General features: G+C 46.4%; 1 long non-coding RNA gene across 1 annotated transcript; it reads left to right on the top strand.

Annotated features, from left to right (window-relative positions):
• Positions 1 to 2,199: 2,199 nt before the first annotated feature.
• LOC137302030 (uncharacterized) lies at positions 2,200 to 9,048 on the top strand. The gene is made up of 3 exons (XR_010958402.1): positions 2,200 to 2,807; positions 2,906 to 3,097; positions 8,965 to 9,048. It is a non-coding gene; the product is annotated as an uncharacterized lncRNA (long non-coding RNA).
• Positions 9,049 to 9,873: the final 825 nt, after the last annotated feature.

Genomic DNA, 9,873 nt, shown 5'->3' with positions numbered 1-9,873 from the left:
AATTCATTCTCAATGAAGCTTAGGATCTTACAGTACAGAAACAGGTGACTTTCCTCTTGCTCCTCATCCAATTTAATGTTCCTCTGTTCCAAGGTCCATGGACACGACACAAAGCTGGGGTTGAATGTGAGCTGTGAGGAGGATGGAAAGAGGTTCCAATGTGATTTAGACAAGTTGTGTGAGTGGGCAAGAACATGGCAGATGCAATATAACGTGAATAAATGTGAGGTTATCCACTTTGGTTGTAAAAACAGAAAGGCAGATTATATCTGAATGGAGATAGATTTGGAAAAGGGGAGGTGCAACGAGACCTGGGTGTCCTTGTCCACCAGTCGCTGAAAGCGAGCATTCAGGTGCAGCAAACAGTTAGGAAGGCGAATGGTATGTTGGCCTTCATTGCAAGAGGATTTGAGTATAGGAACAGGGATGTCTTACTGCAGTTATACGGGTCTTGGTGAGACAACATCTGGAGTATTGTGTGCAGTTTTGGTCTCCTTATCTGAGGAAGGATGTCCTTGCCATGGAAGGAGTGCAATGAAGGTTTACCGGACTGATTCCTGGGATGGCAGGACTGACGTATGAGGAGAGATTGGGTCGACTAGGTCTATATTCAGTAGAGTTTAGAAGAATGAGAGGTGATCTCATCAAAACATATAAAATTCCAGCAGGACTAGATGCAGGGAGGATGTTTCCGATGGCTGGGGAGTCCAGAACCAGGGGTCACAGTCTCAGGATACGGGGTATGCCATTTAGAACAGAGATGAGGAGAAATTTCTTCACTCAGAGGGTGGTGAACCTGTGGAATTCTCTACCACAGAACGCAGTGGAGGCCAAGTCATTAGATGTATTCAAGAAGGAGGTAGATATATTTATTAATGGGTAAGGGGGAAAAGCGGGAACAGGATACTGAGTTAGAAGATCAGCCATGATCATTTTGAATGGTGGAGCAGGCCCGAAGGGCTGAATGGCCTACTCTTGCTCCTATTTTCTATGTTTCTATACTCCCGTTTAAAATAATTCATGGAGTCTCTGTCAATAACACTGTCGGGCAGAACTCTACATTGTCCCTTCCCTCTCTGTAAAGATTTTTTTGAACCATAAACATGTATCTGTTGCCATGTCACATTTGACCCTAGGGGTTATAGAATGATAGAAATTTACAGCACAGAAGGAGGCTATTCGGCCCATTGTGTCAGTGCCAGCTGAAAAAGAGCTCTCCAGCCTAATCGCACACTTGGTCTTGGTCCGCAGCCTTGTAGGTGACGGCACTTCAAGTGCACATCCAAGTATTTTTAAAAAGCGATGTGGGTTTCTGCCTCTACCACCCTTTCAGCCAGTAAGGTCCAAACCCACACCACCCTCTGGGTGAAAAAAAATTATCCACAGATCCCCTCCAATCATTCTACCAATTACTTGAAATATATGCCCCCTGGTTATTGGCCTCTCTGCGAAGGGAAATAGGACCTTAATATCCTTTTTTTATTTGTTCATGGGATGTGGGCTTTGCTGGCAAGGCCAGAATTTATTGCCCATCCGAAATTGCCCTTGAGAAGGTGGTGGTCAGCTGCTGTCTTGGAAGTGATGCAGTTCGTTTGTCCCTCAATAATTTAAGCACCTCAATTAAATCCCCCCCTCAGCCTCCTCTGTTTCAATGAAAACAACTCCAGCCGATCCAATCCTTCCTCACAGCTAAAATTCTCCAGTCCTGGACCATCCTTGTAAATCTCCTCTGGACCCTCTCTGGTCCAATCCCATCTTTCCTGTAATGTGGTGACCTGAACTGGACACGGGTTAAATTTTTTAGTCCGCCTGTTCCCACAGGTCCCAGTCGAGTTTCTTCATTCCTTTCCTTGGTTCAATCCGTCATTCACCGATTGGGTTTATGACCGGTCACCACCTCCTGTGATTTCCCCAATTGGCTGCCCCTCTTCTCAGAGATTCTCTCGCTCCACAGACCACCTGCACTCTGTCGGTTCCACCAATCCGGGAAGCTTCACCTGTGATTGGATGAACTCGGTGACCCGGGCCCGTCATGGCGGCCGAATCTCCCACAATGCAGAGCGGCAGAGAACAGGCCCCATCTGTGAGACAGGCCGCGCTGCACTCTGGGAGAATGTTCGCACATGCGCACATCACCCGCCGGATCAGCGGCCGCTTCCTGTTGTGTCGCGAGACAAACTTTCCGTTTTTTCGGTTGAGAACGAGCGGTTTTTATTGTGACGGAAACTGACGTCACTTTTCCTTTGAATCGCGCGGTTTGATTTAAATAAACGGCGCACATGCGCAGTGTGGCGCGTCCCTCTTAAAGGGCCCTGGACCGGCCGAGAGTCCCCGAGCCCGGGGACAGGACCGAGAGACGGGCAATGGGATTAGAGCGGAGGGCGGCCCCGGGGAGGGGGAACTTGCATTTCTCCAGCGCCTGTCACATCCTCAGGACGTCCCAAAGCCTCGCAGCCAATGGGGGGCTTTTGAAATGAGGTCACTGTTGCCATGTGGGCAGCCATTTTGTGCAGAGCAAGATCCCACAAACAGCAATGTGATAAATGACCAGATAATCTGTTTATAGGTGTTGGTTGAGGATTAAATATTGGCCAGGACACCGGGGAGAACTCCCCTGCTCTTCTTCGAATGGTGTCACGGGATCTTTTACATCCACCTGAGAGGCCGGACTGGTTTAACGGCTCGTACAAAAGACGGCCCCTCCGACAGTGTAGCACTCCCTCAGTACTGCACTGGAGTGTGAGCCGAGATTTTGTGCTCAGGTCTCTGGAGAGGAGCTTTATTCCTCAATCTTTATGATTGGAGAGGTGAGAGAGTGATACAAATGAGCCAAGGCCGACACCGAGTACTTCAGAAGGGTCGTTAATTCTTCCGTCCCGTAACACGATGTGACTTTCTTCCACAGGAGAATTTGTGCCTGAACTTCCAGGAGTTTTGAGGAAAACCACACTGGATTTGAAACAATCTGCTGGAAAATACTTGAGGCTGACTGGAAACCTGTTTCGATGTTCACACGGCCGGGAGGCACCAAGACAATTCGATGAGACTGTGAAGGGTGTCAAGTGAAATCAGGGACATGGCGAGCAACGGTGTGAAGGTAACTGGGGGATCCCCAGGGTAATGTCCAGTCTGTTCAGGTGGGCCGTTTAAAAGGAAATGGAACAGTGCGGGGAGAAAGTTGTCTGGGGACCTGTTGCTGAGATTGGAGAAGGGTTGGAAGTGGTTACCCCAGGGGTCAGTGCTGGGCCCGCTTTTATTCTCCGTATTTATGGGCCATTTAGAATTACATAGAATTTACAGCACAGAAACAGGCCATTCGGCTCAACTGGTCTGTGCTGGTGTTTATGCTCCACACGAGCCTCCTCACACCTCTTCATCTGTCCCTATCTGTATATCCTTCTATTCCTTTCTCCCTCATGTACTTATCCAGCTTCCCCTTAAAAGCATCTGTGCTATTTGCCTCAATTACTCCATGTGTTAGCAAGTTCCACATTCTAACCACTCTCTGGGTAAATAAGTTCCTCCTGAATTCCTTACTGGATTTATTAGTGACTATCTTCCATTCATGGCCCATAGTTCTGGTCTCCCCCACAAGTGGAAACACATCTATGTCGACCCTATCAAACTCCCTCATAATTTTAAAGATCTCTATCAGGTCACCCCTCAGCCTTCTCTTTTCTAGAGAAAAGAGCCCCAGCCTGTTCAATCTATCCTGACAGTTATAATCTCTCAGTTCTGGTATCATCCTTGTCAATCTTTTTTGCACCACCTCCAGTGGCTCTGCATCCTTTTTGTAACATGGAGACCAGAACTGTGCACAGTACTCGGTGTGGTCTAACCAAGGTGCTAGACAAGTTCTATTCCTCTGGAAATGAACCCCAGTGCTTTGTTTGCTTTTTTATGGCCTTATGAACCTGAGTCACTACATTTAATGATTTGTGTATCTGTACCCCTGGACCCCACTTTGCTCCTCTATCCCATTTGGACTCTTATTATCCAGGAAGTATGTGGCCTCCTTATTCTTCCAACTAAATTTCTACCACCTCACACTTATCTATATTGAAATTCATTTGCCAATTACACGCCCATTCTGCAAGTTTATTCATGTCTTCCTGTATTTTGTCGCAGTCCTCTTCAGTATTAACGATATCCCTCAATTTGGTGTTGTCCGCAAATTTTGAAATTGTACTTCCGATTCCCAAGTCCAAACCGTTGATGCAAATGGTGAACAACAGTGTTCCCAGCACCGATCCCTGTGGAACACCACTTCCCACCTTTTCCCAGTCTGAGTGACTCTCTTTAACCCCTGCTCTCTGTTTTCTGTTTTGTTATCAGCTTGCTATCCATTCTGCGACCTGTCCCCTGACTCCACAAGCTCTGACCTTGGTCATGAGTCTACTATGCGGTACCTCATCGAAGGCCTTTCAAGATCTTTCAAGATTTTCTTCTTCAGATATTGATTCACTTCCCTTTTAAATTCTGCTTCCCTCATTGTTTCTGGTCGGACATTCCATTGTCCTAACAACCCTCTGCATCAAAAAGAAAACCAACCTCTCTTAATTTGATGCCCTCCAGTTACCGACTCACGGACTGGGATGTGGGCGTCGCTGGCAAGGCCAGCATTTATTACCCTTCCCAGTTGCCCTTGAGAGGGTGGTGGTGTGCCAACTATCTGGAACAATTGAGTGGCTTGCTGGGCCATTTCAGAGGGCGATTAAGAATCAGCCGCATTGCTGTCGGTCTGGAGTCACATTTCGGCCAGACCGGGTAAGGACGGCAGGTTTCCTTCCCTGAAGGACATCAGTGAACCAGATGGGTCTTTACGACAATCCGGTAGTTTCATGGCCACCATTACTGATACCAGTTTTTTTAAAATTCCAGATTTTATTTAATTAATTGAATTTAATTCTCCAGCTGCCGTGGATTTGATCTCATGACTCCGGAATATTAGTCCGAGCCTCTAGGATTACTAGTCCAGCAACATAACCACTGTGCTCCCGTACCCGTACTAGTGGAAATAGTTTTCCCTCATTTACTTTATCAAAACCCCCTCATAATTTTGATCCCCACTCTCTGATCTTATTTAAACTTCTCTGCTCTCATGAAAAGTTATGTCAAGACTCTCATCCTTGAGATCATCTTAGTGAATCTCTTCTGCCCCTCTCCATGGCCGTGACATTCTTACTAAAGTAATGCACCAAAAACTGGACACAATATTCTGACTGTGGCCTGACCCATGATTTGTCCAGGTGTAGCATTAACTCTTTCCTTTTATACTCTATGCTCCTATTTTTTAATCCTAGGATCCCATGGGGGTTTTGCAAAACAGCTTTATCAACTTGTCCTCCCACTTTTAAAGATTTGTGTATCTGAATCCCTAAATCTCTCTGCTCCTCTACTCCTTTTACAGTTTTACAGTATAGTGTCTATTTCCTCTCCTTATTCTCCTCACCTCACATCTCTCCCCATTAAATTCCATCTGACATCTACCTGCCCAATCTGCTCACCTGTCTGCCTCCTCCTGAAGTTGTTGACAATCCTCTTCATGGTTAATCTCACTCCTTATCTTTGTGGCAGCTGCAAATTTTGATATTCTGCCCCCTGCACCCAGGTCCAGATCATTTCTATCCACAGATATTGAGAAAAGCAATGGTGTCAACACTGACCCCGGGGATCACCACTGTTTAAATCCTTCCAATGCAAGAAACATCTGTTAATCACAACTCCCAGTTTTCTGTCCTTTATCCATTCTCTCTCTTTCTCTCTTATTTCTCTCCAACTTCTCATTTCTATCCCTTACTTCTCATGCACAAACAGACTCTCTTCCCCTTTCCTCTCTGTCTTACACACAGACTGTTTCTCTTCCCTGTCTCCCATATTCTCTTTCCCCTTCTTGCAAACCCTGTCTCCCATATTCTCTTTCCCCTTCTTACAAACTCTCTCTCCCTCCCACCCGACCTCTCAAACTCTCCCACGCGGGCTCTCCGAGACTCCCTCCCTCTCTCCCACGCGGGCTCTCCGAGACTCCCTCCCTCTCTCCCACGCGGGCTCTCCGAGACTCCCTCCCTCTCTCCCACGCGGGCTCTCCGAGACTCCCTCCCTCTCTCCCACGCGGGCTCTCCGAGACTCCCTCCCTCTCTCCCACGCGGGCTCTCCGAGACTCCCTCCCTCTCTCCCACGCGGGCTCTCCGAGACTCCCTCCCTCTCTCCCACGCGGGCTCTCCGAGACTCCCTCCCTCTCTCCCACGCGGGCTCTCCGAGACTCCCTCACAGTGTTTTACTCACTTTTCATAGAAACTTACAGCACAGAAGGAGGCCATTCGACCCATCATCCCTGTGTCAGCTCTTTGAAAGAGCTGTCCAATTTAGTCCCACACTCCAGCTCTTTCCCCATAACCCTGCATATTCGTCCTCTTCAAGTACATGTCCAATTGCCCTTCAAAATTCCCATGGAATCTGATTCCACCACCCTTTCAGGGAGTGCGTTTCACATCTTAACAACTCTCTGTATGAAAAAAAAACTTCTCCTCATTTCCCCTCTAGTTCTTTTGCCAATTATTTTAAATCTATGACCTCTGGTTACCGACCCACTTGCCTGAGGAAACAGTTTCTCCCTACTCGCTATCAAAACTCCTCTTGATTTTAACACCTCCATTAAATCTCCCCTTAACCCCTGCTCTAAGGAGAACAATCCCAGCTTCTCCAACCTCTCCACATAACTGATGTCCCTCATCCCTGGTACCATCCTGTTAAACCTCCTTTGTACCCTCTCCATGACCTTGACATCCTTCCTAAAGTGCATTGCCCAGAATTATACACAATACTCCAGCTGAGGCCTAACCAGTGATTTGTAAAGGTTTAGCATGACTTCCTTGTTTTTATATTCAATGTCCCTATTTACAAAGCCAGGTATCCCATACCCTTTCTTAACCATCTTATCAACTTGCCCTGCCACCTTCAAAGATTTGTGACGATGTACCCCAGGTCCCTCTGCTCTTGCACTCCCCTCAAAATAGTCCCATTTAGATTATACTGCCTCTCCATGTTGTTCCTCCCAAAGTGCATCACTTCACACTTCTCCGTCTTAAATTGCATCTGCCCTAAGTCTGCCCATTTTACCAGTCTGTCTATGTCCTCCTGAAATCTGCTACTATCCTCCTCACTATTTACTACGTTGCTAAGTCCTGTATCGGTCGCAAACTTTGAAATTGTGCTCCCAAAACCCAAATCCAGGTCATTTTGATATAACAAGAAAAATAATGGTCCTAATACCGACCCCTGGGGGACCCCACTGCGTACTTCTCTCCAGTCAGAAAAACATCCGTTCACCACAACTCTCTGCCTCCCATCCCTTAGCCAATTATGTACCCAAGTTACCACCGTCCCTTTAATCCCATGTGCTTCTGTTTTCCAAATAAGTCTGTTATGTGGTACTTTGTCAAATGCCTTCTGAAAGTCCATATATACAACAGCTACTGCACTACCTTCATCAACACTCTCTGTTACTTCATCAAAGAATTCAATCAGGTTAGTCAGACATGATTTGTCTTTAAGAAATCCGTGCTGGCTGTTCCTTGTTAACCCATGCCTCTCCAAGTGAGAATTAATTTTGTCCTTGACAATGGTCTCTCGTAGTTTTCCCACCACTGATATTAGACTGACTGGCCCGTAGTTACCAGTTTTATCCCTCTCCCCTTTTTTGAACAGGGGTGTAATATTTGCAATCCTCCAGTCCTCTGGCACCACTTCCACATCCAAGGAGGATTGATAGATTGTGGTCAGAGCTTCTGCTATCTCCACCCTTGCTTCCCTCAGCAGCCTGGGATGCATCCCACCTGGACCGGGGGACTTGTTCACTTTGAGTGATGCCAACCTATTTAGCACCTCCTTTCTATCTATTTTGATCCTATCCAATATCTCTACTCCCTCCTCCTCTACTGCGACATTAACTTCATCCTCTTCTTTTGTGAAGACAAATGCAAAGTCCTCATTCAGTACCTCAGTCATGCCCTCTGCCGCCACAAGCAGATTTCGTATTTTGTCCCTAATCAGCCCCACCATTCCTTTTATCCTTTTACTTTTTATATTTTTATAAAAGATTTTTGGGTTCCCATTTATGTCACCCGCTAATCTTTTCTCATATTCTCTCTTTGCCCTTCCTATATCCTTTTCAATTTCTCCCTGCACACTCTCCTGGTTTTGTACTGTATTCTGTACCTGACAGTGGTCATAAACCTGTTTCTGTTTTATTTTAAGCTCTATTTCCTTTGTCATCCAGGGAGCTCGAGCTTTGGATGCCGTATCTTTCCTCCTTATGGGAAAATCCTTGGTTTATACCCGAACTACCTCCACCTTGAAGACCTGCCATTGCTCATTTACTGTTTTTTTTTGTCCAGTCTTTGTTTCCAGTCCACTTGTGCTCGATCCCTTCTCAAATCACTGAAATTGGCTCCCTTTCAGTTGAATATTTTCACCTTTGATTTTTCTTTGTCCCTTTCCGTAACTGCTTCAAACCAAATTATATTATGATCACTATTACCCAGATGTTCCCCCACTGAAATACACTCCACTTGCCTTACATCATTCCCTAAAACTAGATCCAGCGTTGCTTCCTCCCTTGTTGGGCCAGAAATATACTAATTAAGAAAGTTCTCCTGCACAAATTTTTCGAATTCTTCACCCTCTCTCCCTTTCAATTACTATAATCCCCTGCGTCTGTCTTTAAGGGGCCACATTACTCTGAGTCACCTTCTTTTTCTTAATATACTTGTAAAAACCTTTAGTGTTGTCCTTGATATCCCTCACAAACTGGAGTTGGCAGCTGATATTGTGAGTGAATCCACATAAAGAGTGGAAAGAAAAGAACAATTTAATGTTAAAGTAAATCAATCAAATGCCATTAATGACAAATATATTCAAATTAAATATAACCGTTTGCTCAAAAATAATCCTATTGTGTTCCAGTGACAGATTCTCGAATCTAATCAGCCGCTTGGAGTTGTCGGACAGCTGCCCAGTGACACTCGGCCTGTGATGGTTCCTCCCTTCCTCGGGGTAAGCACCTTGGCCAATATCGCCTTTAATGCAGTAAAACATCCTAAGGTGCTTCACAGGAGTGATTATCAAACAGAATTTTTCACCGAGCCACATAAAGAGATATTAGGACGGGTGACCAAAAGCTTGGCCAAAGAGTTAGGCTTAAGGAGCGTCTTAAAGGAAGAGAGGTGGAGAGATGAAGAAGTTTAGGGAAGGAATTCCAGAGCTTAGGATCGAGGCAGCCGAAGGCACAGCCGCCAATGGTGGAACGATTAAAATCGGGGATGCACAAGAGGCCAGAATTGGAGAGCGCAGAGTTCTCGGAGGGTTGTAGGGCTGGAGGAGGTTACAGAGATAGGCAGGAGCGAGGGTCATGGAGAGTTTTGAAATGAAGGATGAGAATTTTAAAATCGAGGTGTTGCTGGACCGGGAATGAATGTAGGTCAGCGAGCACAGGAGTGATGGGTGAACGGGACTTGCTGCGAGATAAAATACGGGAGTTTTGGACGAGCTGAAGTTTATGGAGGATGGAAGACGGGAGGCCGGCCAGGAGAGTATTGGAATAGTCAAGTCTAGAGATAACAAAGGCATGGATGCGGGTTTCAGCAGCAGATGAGCTGAGGCAGGGACGGAGACGGGTGATGTTATGGAGGAGGAAGTAGATGGACTTCGTGACAGAGCAGATATGTGGTCGGAAACTCATCCCAGGGTCAAATAGGACGCCAAGGTTATGAATGGTCTGGTTCAGCCTCAGACAGTGACCGGGGAGAGGGATGGAGTCGGTGGCTCGGGAACGGTGTTTGTGGTGGGGCCCGAAGACAATGGCTTCGATCTTTG

The sequence above is a fragment of the Heptranchias perlo genome, chromosome 35 (genome assembly GCF_035084215.1).
Source record: "Heptranchias perlo isolate sHepPer1 chromosome 35, sHepPer1.hap1, whole genome shotgun sequence".
NCBI lineage: Eukaryota > Metazoa > Chordata > Chondrichthyes > Hexanchiformes > Hexanchidae > Heptranchias > Heptranchias perlo.
Note: the sequence above shows the minus strand (reverse complement) of the source record. Positions and strands in the feature narration are given on the sequence as shown.